The sequence below is a fragment of the Terrapene carolina genome, unplaced genomic scaffold, assembly GCF_002925995.2.
Source record: "Terrapene carolina triunguis isolate 2854851 unplaced genomic scaffold, T_m_triunguis-2.0 Scaffold235, whole genome shotgun sequence".
Taxonomy (NCBI): Eukaryota; Metazoa; Chordata; order Testudines; family Emydidae; genus Terrapene; species Terrapene triunguis.
In genome coordinates this window covers 923,733-948,760 of record NW_020664586.1, presented here as the reverse complement: position 1 = coordinate 948,760, position 25,028 = coordinate 923,733, and the positions used below count along the sequence as shown (strand labels likewise).

At 49.9% G+C, this 25,028-nt stretch overlaps 1 protein-coding gene across 1 annotated transcript in view; it reads left to right on the top strand.

The window, feature by feature from the left end:
• The window catches only part of BSN (bassoon presynaptic cytomatrix protein), a 380,730-nt gene that overhangs the window by 348,195 nt on the left and 7,507 nt on the right, over nt 1-25,028 (top strand). The gene's annotated exons all lie outside the window — the stretch shown is intronic.

The following is a 25,028-nucleotide window of genomic DNA, read 5'->3' as shown; positions in this document are numbered from 1 at the left end:
AAGCCTCCGAACGCCCCCTCCCCCCCCACGGGGGGGGGAGGGCGGCCGGAGCCCCGGGGGGAGGGCGGCTAGCCCCGGCGGGGGCTCCGCTCTCCCCCCGGCGGCCGGGGGGAGGGCGGCCGGAGCCCTGGGAGGAGGGCAGCGAGCCCCGGCGGGGGCTCCTCTCTCCCCCCGGCGGTCGGGGGGAAGGGTGGCCGGAGCCCTGGGAGGAGGGCGGCGAGCCCCGGCGAGGGCTCCTCTCTCCCCCCGGCGGCTGGGGGGAGGGCGGCGAGCCCGCTCTCCCCCCGGCGGCCAGAGCGCAGGGGCCGGGGCTCGCCGCTCTCCCCCCCCGGCGGCCAGGGGGAGGCGCCGGGGGGGAGGGCGGCCAGAGCGCCGGGGGGAGGGCGGCGAGCCCGGCCGTGGCCCCGCTCTCCCCGGGGGCCAGAGCGCCGCGCCGCCCCCCTCCAGGTGCCGCCCCAAGCACAAGCTTGGTGGGCTGGTGCCTGGAGCCGGCCCTGGGCAAAATCCACTACAACTAAGATATACCTGTTCCCTCTCCGAGTGGAACGCTGCATAGGGCCCATGATGTCCATCGCTACTCTTAGGAATGCCTCCTGTATCACAGGCAAGAGATGTAGAGGAACTTTCTGGGGTCCTACAGGCCTTTTCGTCTCCTGGCACAATACACAAGACCTGCAATAATCTTTTACGTCATTTTGTATTCCTGGCCAGTAGAAATTCTTCTTCAGTCTGTCATAGGTTCCTTGCACCCCAAAATGACCAGCAAAGGGACCATCATGTGCTAGCTGCATTAAGTCCCCATGGCATTGGCTGGGTACAACCAACTGTTTAAAGGGCTGCCCAGGGCTTTTGTTTTTTGCCACAGGAGCCCCTCTATATAAATTCCCGCCATCTTCAAAAAACTTCTCCCCATTCTCCCTCTCTGGGATTCCCTCTAGAACAGGGGTCGGCAACCTTTTAGCAGTGGTGTGCCGAGTCTTCCATTATACACTCTAATTTAAGGCTCTGCGTGCCGGTAATACATTTTAACATTTTTTAGAAGGTCTCTCTATAAGTCTATAACGGGGTCGGCAACCTTTCAGCAGTGGTGTGCCGAGTCTTCATTTATACACTCTAATTTGAGGCTTTGCGTGCTGGTAATACATTTTAACGTTTTTTAGAAGGTCTCTCTATAAGTCTATAATATATAACCAAACTACTGTTATATGTAAAGTAAACAAGGTTTTCAAAATGTTTCAGAAGCTTTATGTAAAATTAAATTAAAATGCAGATCTTATCAGTTTAGTGTGATCCTTGCCCTTGCTTTTCCTTGCTGAGTTTTCCAATGTCTGGCACGTATTTGGATACTTTAAGCTGCATACAGGCTTCTGAGTGATCACTTGTTAACTGGCTCCGAGAGGGACAGAGGACAGATTTCATGTGTGAAAATACTTGTTCACACAGGTATGTGGATCCAAATGCTGAAAGCATTGCAAACACAATTTTCTTCAAACAGTTAAATTTCACTGGCAGGGACGTCCAGCAGGTCAGAATAGAGGCCCCATGATCTCTCTCGGTAGCTTCAAGTGCACTCCGCAGATCCACAAACTTTGATGTCCACAATTCTGAGCTTTTTAACTGAATGAGTTGCATTTCGAAATCTTCAACACCCATCCACTGAAATACAGACAAATCCAAGTCGCTTTCATTGAACTTTTCAGGTTTAATTAGAAAAGAAAGCATTGGGCCAAATCGCTGAAAATCTTGAAATCTGTCAGAAAATTCTGATTCCAGTTCTTGCATGTGCTTTCCAATCTCATCGACATTGACAGTGCAACGTGTCGATAGCTCTTTTATGAGTTGGAAGTAGCGGAAAGTAGAAGTTTGAATATCCCTGGAAAAAACTGCTAGTTTCACAACAAATGCTTTCCAGGCTTCATAAAGATCCAGAACTATTTGCCCTGCACCCTGGAGACAGAGGTTGAGTTCGTTTAGGAGAGCGGTGATATCAGTTAGAAACATGAGCTTACACAGCCATTTGTCATCATCCAGTTCGGGGTAGTTTTGTTCTTTTTCCGACAAAAAGGCCTTGATTGCATCAAAACAGTTTACAAAGCGCACCAAAACCTTGCCACGACTTAGCCACCAAATGTTGCTGTGAAGTGGGATGTCGTTATAAGCACTGTCCATCTCTTCTAGCAGTGCTTGAAATTGTTTGTGAGTCAAAGTAGATCGAGCAACAAGGAAATTGGGGTGTGCTATAGACCGCCGGGATCTAGCCTGGGTATGGACAGAGAACTCTTTAATGTTTTTAGGGAAGTAAATACTAATAGGAACTGTGTAATCATGGGAGACTTTAACTTCCCGGATATAGATTGGGGAACAAATGCTAGTAGCAATAATAGGGCTCAGATTTTCCTAGACGTGATAGCTGATGAATTCCTTCATCAAGTAGTTGCTGAACCGACAAGGGGGGATGCCATTTTAGATTTGGTTTTGGTGAGTAGTGAGGACCTCATTGAGGAAATGGTTGTAGGGGACAACCTTGGCTCGAGTGATCATGAGCTAATTCGGTTTAAACTAAATGGAAGGATTAACAAAATTAAATCAGAGACTAAGGTTTACGATTTCAAAGGAGCTAACTTTAATAAATTAAGGCGACTAGTTAGGGAAGTAGATTGGACTAACATATTTATGGATCTAAAGGCGGAAGGCACCTGGGATTATTTCAAGTTGAAGTTGCAGGAGCTGTCGGAGGCCTGTATCCCTAGAAAGGGAAAACGGTTCGTAGGCAGGAGATTTAGACCGAGCTGGATGAGCGAGCGTCTCAGATGGGTGATTAAGAAAAAACAGAAAGCGTACAAGGAGTGGAAGATGGGAGGGATCAGCAAAGAAACCTACCTTATTGAGGTCAGAGCATGTAGAGATGGAGTGAGAAAGGCCAAAAGCCGTGTAGAGTTGGACCTTGCGAGGGGAATTAAAACCAATAGTAAGAGGTTTTATAGCCATATAAATAGGAAGAAAACAAAGAAAGAAGAAGTGGGACCGCTTAAGACTGTAGATGGAGTGGAGATTAAGGATAATCTAGGCATGGCACAATATCTAAACGAATATTTTGCATCGGTCTTTAATGAGGCTAATGGAAGACTCAGGAATAGTGGCAGCGTGACGGATGGGAATAAAGGAGGGGGGGTTGACATTACCGTATCCGAGGTAGAAGCCAAACTCAAACAGCTTAACGGGACTAAATCGGGCGGACCGGATGATCTTCATCCGAGAATATTAAAGGAACTGGCGCGAGAAATTGCAAGCCCGTTAGCGATAATTTTTAATGAATCTGTAAACTCGGGGGTGGTACCGTTGGACTGGAGAATAGCTAATGTGGTTCCTATTTTCAAGAAGGGGGAAAAAAGTGACCCGGGTAACTACAGGCCTGTTAGTTTAACATCTGTAATATGCAAGGTCTTGGAAAAACTTTTGAAGGAGAAAGTAGTTAAGGACCTTGAGGTCAATGGCAATTGGGACAAATTACAACACGGTTTTACGTGCTGATCTCCTTCTTTGAGAAAGTTAACAGATTTTTTAGATAAAGAAAATGCGGTCGATCTAATATACCTCGATTTCAGTAAAGCGTTTGATACGGTACCGCATGAGGAGTTATTGGTTAAATTGGAAAAGATGGGGATCTATATGAAAATCCAGAGGTGGATAAAGAACTGGTTAAAGGGGAGACTTCAGCGGGTCGTACTGAAGGGTGAACTGTCAGGTTGGAGGGAGGTTACCAGTGGAGTTCCTCAAGGTTCGGTTTTGGGTCCAATTTTATTTAATCTATTTATTACTGACCTCGGAACCGAATGTAGGAGTGGGCTGATAAAGTTTGCGGATGATACAAAGTTGGGAGGTATTGCCAATTCGGAGAAGGATCGGGATATCCTGCAGGGAGATTTGGATGACCTTGTAAACTGGAGTAATAGTAATAGGATGAAATTTAATAGTGAGAAGTGTAAGGTGATGCATTTAGGGATGACTAACAAGAATTTTAGTTATAAGCTGGGGACGCATCGGTTGGAAGTAACGGAAGAGGAGAAGGACCTCGGAGTCCTGGTTGATCGCAGGATGACTATGAGTCGGCAATGTGACGTGGCCGTGAAAAAAGCTAATGCGGTCCTGGGATGCATTAGGCGAGGTATTTCTAGTAGGATAAGGAGGTGCTGGTTCCGTTATACAAGGCACTGGTGAGACCTCATTTGGAGTACTGTGTGCAGTTCTGGTCTCCCATGTTTAAAAGGGATGAATACAAACTGGAACGGGTACAGAGAAGGGCCACTAGGATGATCCGAGGAATGGAAAACCTGTCGTATGAAAGGAGACTCGAGGAGCTCGGTTTGTTTACCTTAACCAAAAGAAGGCTGAGGGGGGATATGATTGCTCTCTTTAAATATATCAGAGGGATAAATACCAGGGAGGGAGAGGAATTATTTCAGCTCAGTACTAATGTGGACACGAGAACAAATGGATATAAACTGGCCGTCGGGAAGTTTAGGCTTGAAATTAGATGAAGGTTTCTAACCATCAGAGGGGTGAAGTTCTGGAACAGCCTTCCGAGGGAAACAGTGGGAGTGAAAGACCTCTCTGGCTTTACGATTAAGCTTGATAAGTTTATGGAGGGGATGGTTTGATGGGATAACGTGATTTTAGTCAATAGGTCAATAACGTGCCATCGCTGGTAATTAGTAACAATGGTCAATGATGGGATATTAAAAGTTACTACAGAGAACTTTTTTCCGGAGGGTCTGGCTGGAGAATCTTGCTCGCATGCTCGGGGTTCAGCTGATCGCCATATTTGGGGTCGGGAAGGAATTTTCCTCCAGGGTAGATTGGCAGAGGCCCTGGAGGTTTTTCGCCTTCCTCCGCAGCATGGGGCAGGGATCGCTTGCTGGAGGATTCTCTGCGACTTGAAGTCTTTAAATCATGATTTGGGGACTTCAACAGCTGAGTCAAGGGAGAGAATTATTCCAAGAGTGGGTGGGTCAGCTTTTGTGGCCTGCATCCTGCATGCGGGAGGTCAGACTAGATGATCATAATGGTCCCTTCTGACCTTAAAGTCTATGAGTCTATGAGTAAATTCACAATTCGCACCACTGTATTCATCACATTATTAAGCTCTGAATTAGAAATTTTAGCACACAGGTTTTCTTGATGGATGATACAGTGAAATTTGACTGTCGGATGGCCAATTTGATCTTCAAGTAACTTTACAAATCCCTTCTGTTTTCTGACCATGGCAGGAGAACCGTCTGTTGTCACACAAAATATTTTTCTGATGTCAACTCCTCGTTCTTCAAAGAAGTTTACAAAACTTTCCAGTATATCTTCCCCCTTTGTTGTGCCATGCAGGGGTTTTAGGTAACAAAGTTCCTCTTGGATTTCATCGGAAACACAATATCTTGCAACAACTGCCAAACGTGGAACATCGTTTATATCCACGCTCTCATCAACTGCAACACTAAACACTGCTGTGTCTTTCAATGCAGTCGTCTGCTTTTCCTTAATGTTTTCTGCCATTTCACTTATGCGTCTCTCAACTGTTCTGGCAGAGATGGGCAGTTCTTTTATTCTAGATATGATTGTATCTTTATTTGGCAAATCATTGAACAAAATCTCCGAGCTGCTGAGAAAAACTTCTTTTATATATTCCCCATCTGTAAACGGCTTTCCGTTTTTTGCAATGCACTGTGCAATCTTGTAACTTCCTTCTGTAGCTTGATTTTTACTTACACTTAAGCTTTTAAAAACACTGCTTTGCTTCTCATAGGCTGCTACTGCCTTTTTGATTGATTCAGTCTTGTCTGCTTCGTCGAGAAACATTTTCTCATGATTCGTTTCAAAATGTCGTCGAACACTTGATGTGAGACAAACAACACTTTCATAACAGAAAGCACAAATAGCACGGTCCTTCTTTTCAATAAATCCAAATGCGTCTATCCAAGCAGGCTGAAATGATTGGACATCTAGCTTCGCTTTCTTAGGAGCTGCCATTTTGTCAAATGTTCCCTTCAACTCTCAGTGGGGAAAAAAAATGGCGATAGAAGGCAGGCACAAGGTCAAATGCAGTGTGGTCTGATATCAGCAATTTTAAGATGGGGGCGCTGAGCTGCACCCCCTCTTGGGCTGCAGAGCACTGATCCAAGGCCAGGAGCAGAGCCCAGGGTGTCCTGCTGGGACTCCAGGCCGGAAAGCAGGCTGAGCAAGGCTGGAGATCCCGACCCGGCTGGCAGGAGGTCAGCGGCTGGAACCCCAGATCGGCAGCTGAGGTGAGTGGAGCTGGCGGCTGATAGGGCTGAGCAGGGCCGGAGGCCTGGACCCTGTCTGGCAGGGGGCCTGCGCAAGGTGAGTGGGGCTGCAGCGGGGGGGATCCCAGCTGGCAAGGGGCCAGCAGCCGGAACCCCAGAGCAGCGACTAAGCGGCTCAGCCCGCCACCCCTCTGGGGTTTCGGCCACTGGCTCCTGCCATCCAGGGTCTCAGCCCGTTGCTAGCCTGGGGTTCCTTCACCCAGGCCAGCAGCAGGTGCTGAATGGGGCTGCGGCGGGGAGGACCCCGGCTGGCAAGGGGCCAACAGCGGGAACCCCAGAGCGGCGGCGGGCTGAGTGGCTCAGCCTGCCCCCGCTCTGGGGTTTCAGCTGCCGGCTCCTGCCAGCTGGGGTCTCAGCCCCCTGCCAGCCTGGGGTTCCTTCCCCCAGGCCAGCAGCGGGTGCTGAGTGGGACCTGCGGTGGGACCCCGGCTGGCAGGATCCGGCAGTGGGAAAGCCCCAGAGTGGCGGCAGGCTGAGCGGCTCAGCCCGCCCCGTGTGCCATCAAAAATCGGCTCACGTGCCACCTTTGGCACGCGTGCCGTAGGTTACTGACCCCTGCTCTAGAACATACTTCCTTATGCTTTCTAGAGTGGGGTCAGTCTTTGCTCAATTGCAAAATCCTGGCAGCTAGCAACGGGGACAACGTCCTCAGTCACAGACAACATTTCCCCCACCCTTGGCCCTGAGGGCATGCTGTCCTCCTTGGGCATGGAGGAGCACATCCCAGCCCCTCCACTATCTGAAAGCAGAATGCTGCTTTCTGCTGCAGGGGAATCAAGGAGACTTTCTCCATAGCAGTTTCTGGGGCTTCAACCATCCCTCCGGGGACCCAATACAGTATTCCTTCTTGCTACGGGTCACCACACTAATGGTCTTAGTCTTGTGGAAGAAATCATTACTCACTAACATGTCAGCCAGGATGCTGTCCATTACCCCCACAACCAGATTGCGCTCCAAACCTTCCCACATCACATGTATTTTAGCTAGCGGTATGGGGAACCTGGTTTCACCACCCCCACAATTTCTGCCATTTGGCCAGGTAATATACTAGCCTTTGGAACCACACTCCGCTTAATCAGAGAGATCTGGGCCCCTGTATCCTTCCACCCCAAGTATTCCCTGCCATTAATTTTGACAGCTTTAATGAGGTCCATATCTGGTTCACTGGGGCCAGTCCCCACAAAACTTGCTAGGTAAGTTTTGGGAGTTCCTGCTTGGTTCCCCTCTGGGGCCTCTGTACTGAGGACAACCGCATAACATGGGCTGGTGGGGGCTTACTTTCCCTTAGCTTGGGGCATCTGTTCTTCAGGTGCTCCATGGAATTACATGGAATTACAGTTGTAGCACCTTCTGGGTTCCTCTGTTTTGCTGGGAGGTTTGGGATAGGAGTTACCAGTAGAGGGATATTTTTGGGTAAGAGAATGTTTAGGCTCCCAACCCCCTTCTTTCTTCCTGAGACAAAATGGGATCCTCCCTTCCCACCAGTTTTAAACTCCCCTTTCTGTGGCCTGCCCTCAATAGATGCCTGAGTCTGTTCAAAGACATCAGTTAAAACAGCCATCTCATCCACCGTCTTTACATTTTCATCCCATAGACACTGCTTTACTTTGGCCCTACGTATGCTCAATAAATGCTCTTGAGCAACAAGATCAAGCATTCCTTCAAAACTTGCCACCTCTTTACCCCTCACCCATTTTCCCAACAAATCTTTCATTTTGTTTACATATTCCCCATTACTCATCCCAATATCCCTTTTAAGATTCCTAAATTTAATTCTATATGTTTCAGGGGTAATCTGAAAACTTTGCAAAGCAGTATCTTTAAATTGAAATAGTCTAAAGCATCTCCAATAGGCATTCCATTGAATACATTTCGAGCTTTACCAGTTAATTTTGCAATCAGGGTAGGAACTCTCTTATCACCAGGGATTTCATGTATTACACACAGCCTTTCAAAGGTAGTCAGATATTCAGCAATATTGTCCTCCTCACTGTATGCAGGACATAAGTGGATTTGTGGATTTTTGGAGTGATGCAAGTCATTGGGCTCGGGGTTCTGGTTCTGCTTCTCTAGCAGGTCCAGCTGGTGTTTTCTCTCTCTTTCTCTTTCTCCTCTCTCTTTTTTTCTTCCATAGCCCTTCTGTGTGCAGCCTCCTCTCTGGCTGCCTCCACCTCCATAGTTTCCCTGGTCGCAGCTGCTTCTTTGAGCCTCATTTGCCTGCCACATTTGAAACTCATGGTTCTTTGCCGCTTTCAGTCTGGCCAGCTCTAGTTTTGTAGCTGCCTCACTGGTAGTCATTTTTCTGCTTTCTTGTGCTTATTTCCCTCACCCAAAAGGAACAGAAACAAACAGAACATAACAAAACTGTGACCTCCTTCTGACTGTTCTTAGTCACTGCACTTAATACTCACTTAAAATCACAAATATCAGTGCTTAAAGTGTGAACTCCACTTGGAGTAACAAGCCGCACATACACCCTGCTCACTGGACCACTGTGACGTTCCCCTGGTGTTGTCTGGGACTGGAGATATTGGCTAGTGTCATTCAGGTTGCACAATCCAAGCAGCAGCTGGGAGCAGCTTACATGCTAGAGGCTAGAAGTGAACAGCCCAGCAGTGGGGATTCTCACAGCAGAGCAGGGTAAGGCTGGCTCCCAGAGTCGAGGATTGGAGTGACCTAGCAGATCACCAGTCCAGATAACACCAGGGGAACATCACAGGGGGTGACACCCAAAGTAACACATTTGAAATGCAGGTACATAGTTAATATTCCTAACTTCAGATACAGAAATGATACAGGTATGCCAATTAGATAATCACATTCAGTAAGTCATAACTTTTCTAATGATATCTCACACGAGCCATCTTGCATAAAGTATATCTTAGTTATGTGAGATCCATATCATAAGCATATTTTCATAAAGAATATGGAATGCAGGGTCGGCTCTAGGCACCAGCAAAACAAGCTGGTGCTTGGGGCGGCACATTTTTAGGGGCGGCATGGCCGGCGCCAGAATGCCGCCCCTAAAAATGTGCCCCGGCCGCCCTAGCTCACCTCCGCTGCCGCTCGCGCGCCGCTACTCGCCCTCCCTCCCAGGCTTGAGAGCCTGGGAGGGAGGGGGAGAAGCGGCGCCCGCGCCGTGGCCACTCGGAGTCTCCCCCTCCCTCCCAGGCTCTCAAACCTGGGAGGGAGGGGGAGATCCCGAGCGGCCGCGGCGCTGCTGCTCTGCCTCCCAGGCTTGAGAGCCTGGGGGGAGGAGGCAGGGCTGGGGATTTGGGGAAGGGGCGGAGTTGAGGCGGGGCTGGGGGTGGGGGTAATTAAAAAACGGGGGGGGGGGGGCGGCCGCCAAAATTGTTTTTGCTTTGGGCGGCAAAAATCCTAGAGCCGGCCCTGATGGAATGAAACATCACAGGCCGTCCCCAGCTCAGCGACAGAGGAAACAACCCTGAGGGCTTGTTAATTGAGCTGCTGGTAGTTGAGACCAGAGAGGCCTGGCACACCTAGCACCTCGGCAGCAGGGGAGGCTCCTAAGCCAGTTACTGCACCTGCAGGAGAGGAGATCCTCCACTGAGAGGCACAGGATTGCCAATAAGCCAGGAAAACCCTAGCAGCACCACCTAGCTGTGCCCTGCACACCAGAGCGAGGCCCTAAAAACTCAGCTGCTCCCCTCACACTGCCTGTACCACTGCACTGGGGCATTTGCCGCCTTCCTTTCCGGGCTCAGCAATCCCTAGGCAGAGCCTGGCAGAAGGGCTCTTCTCTTGTAGACAGACCCTCAGCAGGCTTATTCTCATTTTCCCTTGCTCTGTATTAAACATTGCTTTATAATGAAGCTCTGAGAGTGAGTGAGGAGATCCTCTCCCTGATCATGTCTCCGGTGCACGCTGGAACCCCCGAAGAGAATCATGCTGGGAGCATAGGCACAAACTGTGTCCTGCCATCTAGAGGTCATCAAGAGATGACTGACTGTGGCAGAGCTAGGCATATGCTAACTGTCCAGAGAGCGCTCAGGCAGCATGACAGAGGGACAGATCTCCAAGCAGGTGCCGCCTTGCGAGGTGCCCCAGTATGCTGGGCATGGTGTCACCCACCTCCCCTGAGGAGAATCTTCAGTCACCTACTGGATCTTGTCTCCACTTCCTTGAGAGCCATCTCTGTGCTCTCAGTGTGCAGATCCGAGACAGGGACACATCAGTTTGGAATGGCGAATATATACCTGTGGCCACCTGAACTCATTCTAAGACAGAGAGCATAGGCTGATGCCAGGTGCCCACTGTGCAAAGGTGTCGCCATCCATGTTCTGTATCAACCCCATGCACTTGGAGGGCCAGGAGGGGCTAGGCCCAGGCCCAGGGAGAGCCAGTGCTGCTCCACTCTACAGACTGAGGGAGGCTGAGAGCAGGTAAGGGCAGCACTGATCAAAGGGTCTTCCTCGCAGGTGGCTGGGCTGGAGTTGGAGGTGCTTGCAGGGATATCTAGAGCCTGATAGTGTGTTTAATTGAGGGCTGCCTGGAGCAAACTGCCCCTTATCCTGTTGCTTTCTTTGAACTGGGCCCAGGGTCTTTTGTGTAACAGGGCCTACAGGGAACTGAGGAGGGCGTGTGTGTATGTGTGTGCGAATGCCTGGCAAAGAGCAAGCAGGGAGGAGGAAGTGTCCCCCTAGCATTCTAAAGGCTGGTTGGCTTTTTACAAAGGGGCAGAAGAAGGGAAGGGAGGCACCTGCGGGAGAGACTCTTTCTGGCGCCCACTCTGTGCACCAGGACACTGTTCTGCACAGGGAGGAGGCCAGACATACATGGCCTGGCCGATAGCTTCTCTGTTCCCAGTGCCTCTGGCAGCACTTTAGTTAGAGCCCCTGTCCAGTGAGGAGGAGAGAGACACAATCTGGGCCTTCTCCTCTCCACCTACAGGATGTTCACTGCAGTCCATTGGAGCCTTGGGATAATTGTTCTTGTTAGCTAGCTCCACCCAAGAAGTGGTTGTCTCCCATGCTCCTGAGTGCAGAGCTCATCCCTTCAAAAGGAGGCAGCTGACACCTGAGTGGCTGCAGTGTTTTACCAATGGCCCACGTCATCTGCTTCAGGCCATGAACACAGCTGGTTATCACATGGTAACTTTTCACTATCCTGCCTTCTAAAGCTCATCTCGTTCTCTGAGGCTGAATGTGGCAGAGCACCATTGTCATGTTTTTGGGGGGCAGAGGTGGCTGAAATGAGAACGTCTTCTGTTGGGCATCAGAAAGGCATGAGGAACAAAGAGCATACAGCAGTCGGTGTGCATACAGGCAGTGGCGGATTAGCCTACATTAGCCTACAGTGTGCCTACAGGCCGTGCCCAGGGGCCCTGGCCTATTGGGGGGCCCTGCACCCCAACCCACTCCACCCAGCTGGGGAGCAGGGGAAGTTCCCTGTCCCGACCCCACTCCCCAGCAGGAGCACTGGGCAGGGGGGCAGAACGGGGCAAGCCCTCGCGCCCTGACCCCATTTCCCTGTCAGGAGCGTGGAGGGGTTGGGGGACTGCAGGCAGAAGGGGTGAAGAGGGGCCCCCACTTGCTCTGGCCCAGGGCCCCACAAAAGCTTAATCAGCCTCTGCATACAGGAGACATCACATAATGCAGTTTTTAATGCTCAGGCACTGCTGAGCTGAACACACCCCATCTGTGTGCCGCTCCGCTCAAGCCGTGCTCCCTCCACGAACCCCTTTGCTTCAGGGTGACCTTGTTTCTTGTATTTAATCTAGTAAATTGGCACAGGAGATCCCTGCGCAGGGTTCAGGCTAACTCCTGTGCTAGGCAAGGTCAGAACAAGGTGCACAGCATTAGCTTTCCTCCAGCGTGTGCAGAAATAGTAATTTCCGAGAGAACTGAGACATTGTGCACATGGATTTTTGTTCTAGTGTTTCTGTTTTGTGAAGCAAACCAAATACTTCCCAAGGGAGTGAACAAATCAGGGATATTCTATAAACACACCAGCCTTCAGTAGCAATGAACCTCATTATGGGGAGCTCTTCTAATAACATGCTATTTTCTGCAGACCTGCTCTGCGTTCAGTGGCAGGCAAAGGGACTTTGGAGTATATCAGAGAATAGGATGCTTCCAGAGGGTTAACAGTGTTGGCACCTCGGACGTGGCTATGTGCAGCTAACAAGAGTGTGGCTTTGCGAGAGATCTAGGACTGCAGGGACATATCTTTCTTACTCAGCCAAGCTGTTGTTCTACTGTTAGTGCTCGACAGAGACACGAAGCTAAGGACTGGAAGCTGGGTGTCTTCCCAGTTTGTCAAGCCAAGCTGAAGATGTCTGCGAGACCCCTCCCCGCATGGAGGAACACAATATGATATAAATGAGTCATGCCAAGTGGAAGAATGCTTTCTCTGACTTGCTGTGCATAGGTTTCCCCAGCCCCATACTGCTGTGATTAGCAGATAGGTCCTGAGGCAAGCAATCTCGTAATGACTTTGCATTCATTTACTGTTCCAACTGGGAAACAGGCAGCACCACTCATCCTCTGAGCAGCCCCAGTCCTCGCATCAGTTCTGACCCCTCTGGCCTATCATTCTCTCTGATTAGAGGAAGCTGTTCTTGTTACATGGAATTATCCAGGGCACATTAAATGGGGTGGAGTTAAAGCAGACAGCATTTCCCAGCCACGAGGAGCAAATACCCTGCGATGGCCCTGGAGTTGTATTGCTGCAAAGGGCAGAAGTGGAGGAGGTGTTGCTGGGGTGTTTTGGGGATCACCCAGACCAGTGAGGGGTTCTGGAACCAACTACCTTGGAACCATGGGTGCCTTTATGCTGTGCAGCTTTAGTGCAGAGCCCTGACACCAGTAACCTACCTATCACCACAGGCTCTCACCCCGGCTCCAACCAGCCTAGTACTTCTTGCAGGGTGAACCCAGGAGCCCTCCCAGTCCCAAGTCTCCCCAACTGTGTCCTTTCCAAGTTCTTAACTCCCAGACACTGACTTGGCCCCTCTGGTTCATCACTCCTGAAGCCATGTCACCAGCCTCCAGTTTGCTTTGGTGCACACACTCCACAGAGTTTGCACACAAGAGACCTGCATGGGGTAAAAATAAATGGGAAGTTTATGTAATGCAAAAATCACAGCTTCAAAGCTGAAATGCCAAGGGAAGCAATAGGTACAAGTCACAGAGCAAATAAACAGAATGGCGCAACCTCCGGCTTCTCCCTTCCAAAATAGCTAAACAAATCCCTTTTCTACTACACCTCTACCCCGATATAAGGTGACCCGATATAACATGAATTCAGATATAACACGGTAAAGCAGTGCTCCGGGGGGGGCGGGGCTGCGCACTCCAGTGGATCAAAGCAAATTCGATATAACGTGGTTTCACCTATAACACGGTAAGATTTTTTGGCTTCCGAGGACAGCGTTATGTCGAGGTAGAGGTGTACAAGTTACCCATTGCCTGTGAACAGTCTCCCATTATGACCCCAGCCGTAGAGGGACCCAGCGTTTCACACACAGCTTCTGCCTAGATGCTGGCCCTCAATTGCTGGATAGATTTCACTTCAAATCCCTTCCCTTTTAAAAAGGTTTGCAGGGTGTTTTTCTTTCTCTTAGACTGTGGTGGTTCATGGTTATTCAGAACAGGGGGAAATTCCCTCTTGACCTGATAGCCAGGATGCCTCAGTGTCTTCCCATTAACTCTAATGACTCATTGTCTTTTCCTAGGTTGTACAATGCTAGGCAATTGGAGCTAGGCTCGTCTGGCTAGGGAGGCAGCCCATCCATCTCTGACTGCCCACCACACTGCTTCTAGGTGGAGCTGAGTGGTTCAGCCCAAATTATAAGCCCACTGTACACATACAGTGCATATGTTCATAATCCCAGTCTGTGAACATATCTCAGCATGCCCATCAAGTTCAGAACATGACAAGCTTTCATAAAAGACTGTACTCCATAATAATATATGGAGCTATACCTAACTCATAGAGCTGGAAGGGACCCTGAAAGGTCATTGAGTCCAGCCCTCTGCCTTCATTAGCAGAACCAAGTACTGATTTTGCCCCAAATTGCTAAGTGGCCCCTTTAAGGATTGAACTCACAACCCTGGGTTTAGCAGGCCAATGACTCAAACCACAGAGCTATCCCTCCCTATATACATGTATAGTACAATAACAGATATAATTAAGGCTAAAATTCTGTCATGGGTATTTTTATTAAAAGCCATGGACCAATTGCAGGTGGGGGGAGGTGAAGGACTGAGAACCCTGAGCCCTGCCAGCTGAGGCTGAAGGTCACCTAAAATCATGGAATCTGTGCCCTCTGTGATGGACTCATTGCCTTATATATAATCAATTGATTCAAAAGCTTATTCTCTGAGGTTCATAGAATCAGGGCCGGCTCTGGCTTTTTTGCCGCCCCAGGCAAAAAAGCCTCCGGCCGCCCCCCTGCCCCGCGGGGGGGGGGCGGCCGGCCGGAGCCGGGGGGCCCCGCGGGGGGGGGGCGGCCGGAGCCCCGGCGGGGGCTCCGCTCTCCCCCCAGCGACTGGGGGGAGGGCGCCGGGCGGGGAGGGCGGCCAGAGCGCCGGGGGCAGGGCGGCGAGCCCGGCTGTGGCCCCGCTCTCCCCGGCGGCCGGAGCGCCGCGCCGCCCCCCTCCAGGTGCCGCCCCAAACACCAGCTTGGGTGCCTGGTGCCTGGAGCCGGCCCTGCATAGAATATCACAGGGTTGGAAGGAACCTCAGAAGGTCATCTAGTCCAACCCCCTGCTCAAAGCAGGACCAATCCCCAGACAGATTTTCCCCCCAGATCCCTAACTGGCCCCCTCAAGGATTGAACTCACCATGCCAGGTTTAGCAGGCCAATGCTCAAACCACTGAGCTATCCCTCACCCCCTAGTCTCCCTTTGGGGGCTGGAGCTGGCTGGCACACTCAGACATAGGCTAAACACAGCTGGTCTGTATCTTGCAGCAGCATCTCCACAAAGATGCATTCTGTGATGCAGCGTAAACGTGACCAGCATGCTGAGCCAGTCAGCTGCATCACTTATTCTCTGGAGCTGGATATACTGCAGCCACCATCCAGAGATCCCTGCACTGGTGGGAACAAACATGGATGGAAACAGTGGGGTCACATTGAACGGAGGGGATGTTGGCCGGAGCTGGCACCCGGGGGGTGAGGGCATCTGCCCTGCAGTCATTGGTCTCCTGCTGGGCTAAGCACAGCTCTAAACATGCAGATAGGCAGGATGGCAAGAAATGCCTTCCAATTTTGGAAAGTGAGACGGCTGTGGCCACTCCACACAGAGGGGACCTGGCCACAGTGCTCTGCCTTTGTTACTTCCCGCTTCAATGAACACAGCATGCTCCACCTGGGGCTTACTGCAGAGCCCATGGAATCACAGGGTTAGATGGGATCGCAGGGGCCATCTAGTCTAACCCCCTGCCAAGATGCAGGATTTGTTGTGTCTAAATCATCCAAGACAGATGGCTATCCAGCCTCCTTTTGAAAACCTCCAGTGAAGAAGCTTCCAAAACCTCCTTAGGCAGTCTGTTCCATTGTCCTACTGTTTTTATAGCTAGGAAGGTTTTCCTGAGATTTAATCTAAATCTCCTATGCCAGTGGTTCTCAAACTGTGTGTCAGGACCCCCAAAGTGGGTTGCAACCCCATTTTAATGGGGTCACCAGGGCTGGCGTTAGACTTGCTGTGGCCCGGGACCAAAGCCCGAGGGCTTCAGCCCTGGGCATTGAGACTCAGGTTACAGGCCCCCTGCCTGAGGCTGGAGCCCTTGGGCTTCAGCTATCCCCCCACTCTTCCCACCAAGGGCTCGGGCTGGCTCAGGTTTCGGTCCTCCCTCCTGGGGTGGTGTAGTCATTTTTATTATCCGAAGGGGGTCACAGTGCAATGAAGTTTGAGAACCCCTGTTCTATGCTGTAGTTTGAACCCATTGCCTCTTGTCCTCCCCTCTGCAGCCAGAGAGAACAACTTTTCTCCATCTCTGTTATAGCAGCCTTTCAAGTATTTGAAGACAGCTATCATGTCCTCCCCTTAATCTCCTTTTTGCCAAACTAAACATGCCCAGTTACTTCAGCCTTTGTTCATATGACATGTGTTCTATCTCTTTGATTATCTTCGTTGCTTGCCTCTGGATCCCTTCCAGTTTCTCTACCTATACATTGGTGACCAAAATTGGACACAGTACTCCAGCTGAGACCTAACCAGCGCTGAGTACTATCGCCTCCTGTGATTTGCATGCTCTGCCTCTGTTAATGCAGCCTAAAACTGCATTTGCTTTTTTTGCAACAGCATCACATTGTTGACTTGTGTTGAGGTTGTGATTCACCACAACTCCCAGATCCTTCTCAGCAGTGCTGCTATGAAGCCAGTTTTCCCCCATTCTGCGTTTGTTTTTTCTTCCCTATGTGTAGCACCTTACATTTGTCTTTGTTGAATTTCATTTTGTTGGCTAAAGCCCAGTTCTCCAATTTATTAAGATGCCTCTGAATTTTAGCTCTATCCTCCAAAGTGTTGGCAACCCCCCTTTAGCTTTGTGTCATCTGCAAACTTGACCAGTATGCTCTCTATTCCTACATTCAGGTTATTAATAAAGATGTTAAACAACACTGGGCCCAGAACAGATACCTGTAGCACCCCACTTGAGACCTTCCTCCAATCTGACATCATTCCTTTAATTGTTATGCTTTGTTTGCGGTTCTGTAATCAATTTTGTATCCACTTAATGGTAGTTCCACCAACCCTGCATTTCTCCAGCTTACTTAACAGAATGTCATGTGGGACTGTGTCAAAAGCCTTGGTGAAGTCCAGGTATATTATGTCCACTGCATTCCTCCATCCACCAAATCCTGTCAAAGAAGGAAATCAAGTTGGTTCAGCATGATTTCTTCTTGGTAAATCCTGCTGACTGCTAGTGATCACCCTTCATCCTCCAGGTATTCACAAATGGAATGTTTTATCCATTGCTCTAGTAGCTTCCCAGGTATTGAAGTCAGGCTGCCTGGTCTATAGTTCCCCAGCTCCTCCTTTTTCCCCCTTTTAAAGATGGGCACTACGTTAGCCCTTCACCAGTCTTCCAGGACCTCTCCTTATCAGGCTAAAGAGCCTGGGTAACACAATGATGGTTGCCTTGGAAATGCTGAGAGCAAGCCCTTTTCCTCAGTCACCATTCCAACATCTCACCAGGAGCCCAGCCCACCGCTCCTTCCAGAATCCCTTCCCAGCTTCCCTCTTCTTCCACATCTGGTTCATCTTTCTTATGCTCACCTTCAAGTCTGTACAATCCCACATCTTCTCTCCCTGGGCCCAAGTCCCTTCCTCCTCTCTTCCTTCCCTCTGTGCACCGTCTTGGGCAGGGGACAGGTACTGCTTCCCATGAGCCAAGTGCCCCCCACCCTAGTTCCAGATTCTCTTCTGCCTTCCTGTGCAGAGCCAGAACCTCCCCACCCATGGCATTCCACACTTGTGCGCTGGCTGAGTGCCCGTTTGATGGCAGTCTCCTCAGGACAGGGTCCCTGGCTGTCAATGTGCGTTGTGATGTGGCTTGTGCTGCTGTGGAAATAATAATCAATCAGCACATTGAACAGCCAGCTTTCTTTTTGTCCCCAGAGGAATTCCAAGCGATGGAGGAGGAAGGTCCCTCGTTGTCATATTCAGTTGGAGCCCCTCTCCCCCCATCGAAAACTATCGGCTTGACTGTTAGAATTCATCTCTTGGTCGGGAGCCAGTGCACACTGGAGACACATCTCGAACAGTTGGCGTGGCAGGCACCTATGCCAAGCAGACTGTGAGCCAAATGCACAGGCTTCTGTAGGAGCTGCTGGGAGCTCAGCACATCTGAAAACCAGGTCACTTCCTTGGGGGCCTGAATTGGGAGCCTGCTTTGGGCTCCTGATTTTGGAAATCATGATATATTAAAGGAGTATAGAGTTGGTAAGGAAAGTCCATCAGCTTCCAGTTAATGGCGGTTGAGTAAAGTCTCATGTAACCAAACTGGTTGGCCATTTTCAAGGGTCTCTAAACCAGAATCCTGGCTCTTGAGCCCTTTCAGTTCCAGGAGGAGCTGGATTTGAACCAACACATCTGATCCCACTACAGCAAGTTAAAGAAGTATGGATTGGATGAATGGACTATAAGGTGGATAGAAAGCTGGCTAGATTGTCAGGCTCAACGGGTGGTGATCAATGGCTCGATGTCTAGTTGGCAGCCAGTATCAAGCGGAGTGCCCCAGGGGTCGGTCCTGGGGCCGGTTTTGTTCAACATCTTTATTAATCATCTGGATGATGGGATGAATTGCAGTCTCAGCAAGTTCGCAGATGACACTAAATTGGGGGGAGAGGTAGATACGCTGGAGGGTAGGGATAGGGTCCAGAGTGACCTAGACAAATTGAAAAATGGGGCCAAAAGAAATCTGATAAGGTTCAACAAGGACAAGTGCAGAGTCCTGCACTTAGGAAGGAAGAATCACATGCACGGCTACAGGCTGGGGACCAATTGGCTAAGCAGCCATTCTGCAGAAAAGAACCTGGGGATTACAGTGGATGAGAAGCTGGATATGAGTCAGCAGTGTGTCCTTGTTGCCAAGAAGGCTAACGGCATATTGAACTGCATTAGTAGGAGCACTGCCAGCAGATCGAGGGAAGTGATTATTCCCCTCTATTTAGCATTGGTGAGGCCTCATCTGGAGTACTGTGTCCAGTTTTGGGTACCACACTACAAGAAGGATGTGGAAAAATTGGAGAGAGTCCAGCGGAGGGCAACAAAAATGATTAGGGGGCTGGAGCACATGACTTACGAGGAGAGGCTCAGGGAACTGGGCTTATTTAGTCTGCAGAAGAGAAGAGTGAGGGGGGATTTGATAGCAGGCTTCAACTACCTGAAGGAGGGTTCCAAGGAGGATGGAGCTAGGCTGTTCTCAGTGGTGGCAGATGACAGAACAAGAAGCAATGGTCTCAAGTTGCAGTGGGGGAGGTCTAGGTTGGATATTAGGAAACACTGTTTCACTAGGAGGTTGGTGAAGCACTGGAATGGGTTACCTAGGGAGATGGTGGAATCTCCATCCTTAGAGGTTTTTAAGGCCCGGCTTGACAAAGCCCTGGCTGGGATGATTTAGTTGGTGTTGGTCCTGCTTTGAGCAGGGGATTGGACTAGATGACCTCCTGAGGTCTCTTCCAATCCTAATATTCTATGATTCTACTATAGTTTGAGTCCCAGGTTGTATCTGGCTCAAGAGTGGGCCTGAAATATCATGAATGCAGCTATTTGAGGTGGCAGATCTCATGAGATCACCTGAGGCTTCCACCGTTTGGGGCTGAACTTTCACAAGAACTAATTTTAGGGTAGTTTCGTCATGGCAATGGGATGGGCTGACTTCAGGGGAGTCTTTTGCAAATCCTCTCAGTGCGGAGAGCAGCTTGTTCCTGATGCAGTGGGATCTTGTCTGCTGGTGATCTCACACACCTAATCCTCCTTGCAGTCCTATGGAGCTGTTCCTTTTTGCTTTGGGAGATCACCCTGGTGGAGAATATCATGTGGAGGAAATGTGCTGTGACAGACAGAGTCAACTGCTTGTCATGCTTTCCACATGGCCACAGTAATGTTACTGTTCCACCTCATGGCATGAATTATCTGCACAGCCCATCATGCTGTGGCATAACCTCTCCACAGGAGACTGTCCCCAGATGGTGCACCAGAATCTCTCATTTATTAATGCTCCAGCAAAGAATATTTGAAAAGGTTGACTTCAAGTGACAGCCTTGACACAAACACACATGCATACTCAGCAATCCTTTCATCCCAAGCTGGGCATCTGGGAATTGGAGGACATTTGATTGATTTCATTACTGTGTCGGAAACTGGAATTATTCTTTCCAGGAGCCTGTGCAGGTGTATAAGATACTCCTGAGGGAATTCTGTGCCAAAAATTAAAAATTCTGCACACAATATTTTAAATTTCTGCAAAATTCTGCAAGTTTTATTTGTCAGTAAATAAATGTGGAGGCTCCAGCATGGCAGGGGGGCTCCAGCTGCAGGGGTTGAGGTTCAGCAAGGTGGAGTTTGGGTGTGGAGGGCTGGGTAAGGGAGGTTCTGGGTGTACGGGGTGAGGCTTGGGGAGGGTCTGAGTATGGGGGGTCCAATGCAGGGGGTTGGATGGACAGTGGAGCAGCTCCCCGTACAGTGACCCCTCCCCTGTGTCTGAGGAGCGATGAGGCAGGAAGCAGAGGAGGATGCTGAGCTTCCTGCAGCTGGGGGAAGTTTCTAGGGGTGGGTCTAGCAGCTGATCGCGGTGCAGGGTAGGAGCCACCATGGTGCTTTACCTCTCCGCCGACTGCTCTGGGTGCCTGAAACAATATGCCTGCATTGCTACCGAGGGGTTTGTGACTGCTCTTGCAGCTTCCCTTTGCTTCCCTGTCAAAAAGTCATTTTTCTGCAGGGAAGCAAATAAATCTGTGGGGGACATGTATCCTGCATATGTGCAGTGGTGCAGAATTCCCCCAGGAGTAATAAGTTTCTTCTCTTGTTCTTTCATTGTTACGAGATTTGGTTATCACTACAGTTGTGCAGAGAGTGACCTGTGACTTTGACGCAGAAGTGTATCTAGGACTGGGGGGAAATTTCTGATCCTTCCTCAGCATCTGCACTTTAAACTGTGCCTTTGACCCTCCCAGCTTGGGTGTAGTTACATTGAAAAACAAAGTTGGTTCATAGCTCTTCACCCTTCCAGTGGCATTTGAATACTTCAGCCCACTGCATCTGCTTTTCCCTCTGGCCCATGAGCAGGGACGTTACTAGGAATGGGGTGTCAAGAGCTTGGCGCATATTGCAGGTGATCAGACAGGGAGATTTCCTGTGGTGTCCTGTGAAACCTCACTGATCGGGAGCCTGACATTGCCTGTGAATATATCTGCTCCTGCCAGGCATTTCAGACTGGACTGTCTGACAGGTCTCTGGTTGAGGGGTTTATCAGCATCTCTCCTGCTCTTGCGCTCAGTGGTCCCCCAAAAACCCTTTCTGTGGATTCACTAGTGTAGAATGAACCCAACCCTTGTGTGACTCCACTGACACTAGTGCAGTTCCACCAGCAAGCTTCTGCTTCAGCTCCCTGGGCTGACCCGACTGTATGTGTGGGTTTTGAATGGTCAGTTGCCTCTTCACAGTGTCTTGCCTGCTGGGGCTCATTACCTGGCTCTCACTTGCCAAGTTGTAAAACGTCTTGAGTTGCAAACTGCTGAGCAAAACATAACTGATTAATTCCCACAGTGCACCTCCATGCAGGAAACTGAGGCACAGGTGGGTGCCATCCCTCCTTCACTAAGCATCGTCCATCCTGTGCACTGAAGGAAGGAGGTAGGGGTCTTGAGGAAAACAATGGTTTGTGACAATGTAATTAGAGACTGTCATATAATGCATATGCACAAGGGACTGAGTTAAGATTACATGAGCTCCCCTAATTTGGGCATTTCCTAACTTTTGTATACTTGATTTGGCAACCTAAATGATGTTCTTTGTTCCTCTAGACAAATTAGAGGATTGGGCCAAAAAAAATCTGATGAGGTTAACAAGGACAAGTGCAGAGTCCTGCACTTAGGACGGAAGAATCCCATGCACTGCTACAGACTAGGGACCGAAGGGCTAGGCAGCAGTTCTGCAGAAAAGGACCTAAGGGTTACAGTGGACGAGAAGCTGGATATGAGTCAACAGTGTGCCCTTGTTGCCAAGAAGGTTAACAGCATTTTGGGCTGTATAAGTAGGAGCATTGCCAGCAGATCGAGGGACGTGATCATTCCCCTTTATGCGACATTCGGGAGGCCTCATCTGGAGTACTGTGTCCAGTTTTGGGTACCACACTACAAGAAGGATGTGGAAAAATTGGAAAGAGTTCAGCGGAGAGCAACAAAAATGATTAGGGGTCTGGAGCACATGACTTATGAGGAGAGGCTGAGGGAACTGGGATTGTTTAGTCTGCAGAAGAGAAGAATGAGGGGGGATTTGATAGCTGCTTTCAACTGCCTGAAAGGGGGTTCCAAAGAGGATGGATCTAGACTGTTCTCAGTGGTAGCAGATGACAGAACAAGGAGAAGTGGTCTCAAGTTGCAGTGGGGGAGGTTTAGGTTGAATATTAGGAAAAACGTTTTCACTAGGAGGGTGGTGAAGCACTGGAATGGGTTACCTAGGGAGGTGGTAGAATCTCCTCCCTTAGAGGTTTTTAAGGTCAGGCTTGACAAAGCCCTGGCTGGGATGATTTAGTTGTGGATTGGTCCTGCTTTGAGCAAGGGGTTGGATTAGATGACCTCCTGAGGTCCCTTCCAACTCTGACATTCTATGATTCTATGAATGTCCTACTGTTTGTAAAAAGGCAAAACCAAGTCCTGGTATTTGCAACAGTCACACTGCTCCTACCATGCATTAGCAGCAGGGTTGGCACCCTAAGCTTGCAGCACAGACCTCTACCATGGAGCAAACAGACCTGAGCTGGTAGCAGGAGAAGGCTGTGGACTAGCCACTAGTTGAGGGCACATAACACCCTAACACAGTGTGGTACATTTGCAGGAGGTGCCATATTTTACAGACAGCATAGCCAAGCACAAAGATATGGCAACTTCTTTCCTAGGGACAGGGTGACTGAGATCTGGATCTTCCATCTTAGAGACTTGGGCTCTGGTTCCAAATTGTGGAACCTCACAGGGGGATGTGAATCCTTGTCAATAAGAAGAACTGTAAAGGGCACACATTGATTAATCCTAGTCAGGAGAAGTGAGCCTAGAGCTCCCAGCTCTGAGCACTCTCCCCTAGGCCAAAGGGAATTGTGTTGAGGAGCAGAGAAGTTGATGATCATTCATGTTACCTGTGTCCCACCCAGAGGTTCAGTGGTGTGTGGCCAGCTGAATCGAGACACGGGCATGCATGTGTGGTTTTGCTGGATTGGGGATGGGTTTTGGCAGCAAGCCAGGAGCAAACTCCACTGAGCAGCATAGTGGTGCTGGAACCAGGGGGTGGGGAGGCAGGACCCATCCACTTTTTGCCGGAGCAGACCCTGCCCTTTTCCTGCCTCTTCCCCCCAAGACCACACCCCCTGGCCAGGCAGCGGGGAGCCCAGCCAATTGTGGGAGCTGCACGGACCTTCCACCTGCCTATGGTGCAGGGGGGGGAGGGCAAAAGCAGCCCCTGGCCCATGTCCCCACCTAGGGCAGGTGGAGGGACCCAGGCTCCCCACAGCTGCTCGTGCGACACGGCTCTTGCCCCCTCACACTGCAATAGAAAATGCCCTTTTCCTTAATTCCAGTCCATTTGGTCATTTGTAGCTGATTTTTTTACACTCAGATTTATAAAACTGTTCCTTTCGCAGTGCCCCAGGGCCCATGTACTAAACACAGTGCGTGTTTTTGTAACAGAATGCACAGCAGACAGGAATAGCAGAACTCTAGAAAAGCTGGCAAAAACCAATGAGCTTGTACCCTCCCTGAAGGTGACCAGGCCCAACTGAGGAACCAAATTCCAGAAGTGGGAAAGGTAGGGGGCACCGCTGTTCAAGACAGCTGGGAGGTCACTAAGCAGCAAGGTAGTTATAGCTCTGGCATGTACTGGGATCACTTGCCTTGTGTTCCTAGCAGCCCACCAAGCATCCTGATGAACACAGTTGCTTTGGTTAAAGTGCTCTTTGCCTCATCCCAGCTCCTTCCCTCAGCGGCTGGGTCACAGAAGATCACCATGTCCTGACACTGAGTGGGGGCACTTGTAACACTCCATGCTGATGCAATGTCACCATGCGATAGAGTCTTAGTGGATGCCGTTTGTCATTAATGTCAGTAAGAGCACAGGCAAGCCCATCCTCAGTAGACTGTCATCATGTGGGGTGACATCAGCACACTCATCATGGGGCTGAATGGGGCCAGAGCCAGCAACACACATCGGGGGAGCACTGTCAGCCTCCCTCCCCGGGTGGATTTCAGCTAGCAGCCATCCAATCTCATCTCAGCACTCAGGAGGGTCGTCCGGGAACACAAAAGACAGAGTCCTTTGAACGGGCTTTGTTCCCGTCATGCACGGAGCTGTGTGGATCGTTGTCACCTTATCAGGGTTCAGAATCTCTGCAGATTCTCATGGAGAGTCACATTCCCCAGGCCACACTTTTATTTCTGCTCATGGCATCTTTTCAGGTCAAAATGATAACATTGTGCCAACAAGGAGTTCTGCCTGCTCCTCCTATGGAAACCCACCCACTTCCGAAGTGCATTAAGCGAAATTGGATTAAGTCCACTTAAATGCTGAATAAGAGCATCCACACAGCGGTTTAATCCTGTTAATTAATCCATTTTGAATTCACACTTTTAGTTAATTCGGATTAACTGTCCTGAGTGTCCTTGTGTGGGCAAGCCCACACAGAACTGGAGTAGGTGAATGCTTTCCCCATCCCAGGTTCCAGTGCTGCCCTTCTGGATCCCCCAAATCCCATGCCGTCCCTTCTCCCTGGGACCTACTCCTCAGCCACCCTCCATAAATCTCCACAGAAGACATTAGAGATGGTTGGTATTCTCACTGGGCTTCTGCCTAGAAGACTTGGCCTTTGCCTTCGTTGTTCAACCAATGTAAGCTGTGGCTTGTTGGATTCCATCACTCTTAAAGGCTGAGATAAGATTTGAGGGTCAGAAGCTCAGGGGAGATCTCCTTCCATAGGACCACATCTTGTGTAGTTTTTCACCCAACCAGCCAGGTTATT